General features: G+C 41.3%; 1 non-coding gene and 1 pseudogene across 1 annotated transcript; both read left to right on the top strand.

Annotated features, from left to right (window-relative positions):
- The first annotated feature begins 412 nt into the window (after positions 1-412).
- LOC146171118 (U2 spliceosomal RNA) lies at positions 413-583 on the top strand (annotated as a pseudogene).
- Positions 584-1,485: 902 nt separating this feature from the next.
- LOC146171117 (U2 spliceosomal RNA) lies at positions 1,486-1,675 on the top strand. Its single transcript, XR_014702981.1, has one exon. It is a non-coding gene; the product is annotated as a U2 spliceosomal RNA (small nuclear RNA).
- Positions 1,676-1,989: the final 314 nt, after the last annotated feature.

Genomic DNA, 1,989 nt, shown 5'->3' with positions numbered 1-1,989 from the left:
AATAATTAGTAATAATTGTTTATCTAGCCAATGTGGTTGGTTTTACAGTGTGGTAATAATTAGTAATTATATTTTCGCAACTGTAAATAATTAGTAATAATTGTTTACCTAGCCAATATTGAGTAATTAGTGCAATAACCAGGACATAGCATATAAATAATTATTTACTTATTTATTTCCTTTTTAATTAGTAACTGCTCATTGATTGACATATGGACATATAAGCTATGCATTTGCACATACTGTGGTGTTGCTCTGTGATTGGTCGACACCTCCACGACGTCTTCCCTTCGCGACCAATAAGTGCTGTGGCAAAAATGTGACACTTTTGCTAACGACAACTATGAGGCAATAAAGGCTTTTGCCTTAATAGCAGTAGGTATCTGCAATAAAGCATTGCTTGCAAATGTACAAAACATTTCTGGAAAACACTGTTTTAACAGCTTGATATCAGTTGCCAGTTGTAATTTGTAACCCTGACATTATACTATTTTTTGTAATGCGGCAGAGCATTCTGGGCTTGCTGTACCTCTGCCACGGGTCTACCCGGTACTGCACTACTTCCGGGACTAGCTAAGCGACTCTCGGTTTTTGGGGGAGGACAATCACAACTCAAAGATGAGGCCAACTAACTTTTTTCATTCGAGCTCACTGCTATCCATGTGCCTAACAGCAATCCTCTCAATGCCTGTCCTATTGCATTGTTGGGCGCCTCGTGCATGCAGTGACACCTTGGGTTACTTTTTCCGCGTGTCATTGCATGTGAGTCTATTATTTGAGGCAATAAAGAATGGTTTGATTAAGAATCCCCTTCAAGGGATGTGTCGAGATTTGGTAAACCATAGCTCAAGTGCTACAAACAAAAAACGATGGACCGACGCTGTTTCTGCAACAACCGTATGTTTTCGGTGCGGAGAAACCAACCGCGGGGTGCATTCGCGCGGCTAGTTGTGGCATGTACCCTTTTTGTCTTGTGGAAGCGCCGCTGCCTGGCGGAAGCACGCAGGCAGCCAGTACGAGCCATGTACCCGGGCTGCAGAGCCTGCGCCTCCTGCTCTGGGAATACCTGTCAGAGCGGCTCGAACTAGACGGGGAGGCGCGGTTTCTGCAGCGTTGGCACACACGGTTCTTTGTTGTGAGACCAAATGGGCTAACGATGCCGACATTGTTGTATTGATGACCACATGTAACGCGCGTTGGATCATAACATGTATGCATGTACATCCCCCCCCCCTTTTTTTTCCCTTTCCCCTTCTATTGCATTGGGATGGAGAGATTTGAGTGGTTCTCCCATTATTATTGTATATCCCTTTTTTGTACCAATTGATTGAAATTGTATAAAGGATAAGCAGACTCTGATACGAAGATAAGACTGTTAATGTAAAGTGACTTACAACATCTGTATTGTATTGGCACATTATTCGGTATCCTTTACATATAAGTGTATGTATATTGTGGTTCACATTGTCAATGTATCGTGCTCTATCAGTTTGGAAGTCAATAAACTTCTCTTTGTGTAGTATCTGTTCTTAACAGCTTAATATCTGTTACGGGTTCTAATTGTACCCATGATATTAAACTGATTTTTGTAGCGCGGCGGAGTGTTCGGGGCTTGCTCCAACTCCGCCACGGGTCGACCCGGTACTGCACTACTTCCGGGACCGGCCCAGCATCTCCCCCTTTTGGGGGGAGAAGGCACAATTGAAAAAAACAGAAAAACTGCTTTGTTTTGTTCTAGAAATTTTTGGACTTTTTTTTCCGACTTTTTTTTCCGACTTTTTTTCCGACTTTTACTGTTATGTGGTTGGTTTTACAGAGTGTAGTAATTATTTACGCAAATGTAAATAATTAGTAATAAAAGTTTACCTAGCCATTGTGGTTGGTTTTACAGTGTGGTAATAATTAGTAATTATATTTACGCAACTGTAAATAATTGGTAATAATAGTTTACCTAGCAATTGTGGTTGGTTTTACAGAGTGTGGTTATAA

Source organism: Amblyomma maculatum, unplaced genomic scaffold (assembly GCF_055883805.1).
Source record: "Amblyomma maculatum isolate TAMU_Amacu unplaced genomic scaffold, ASM5588380v1 scaffold_23, whole genome shotgun sequence".
Lineage (NCBI taxonomy): Eukaryota > Metazoa > Arthropoda > Arachnida > Ixodida > Ixodidae > Amblyomma > Amblyomma maculatum.
This window is presented reverse-complemented; position numbering and strand designations above follow the sequence as displayed.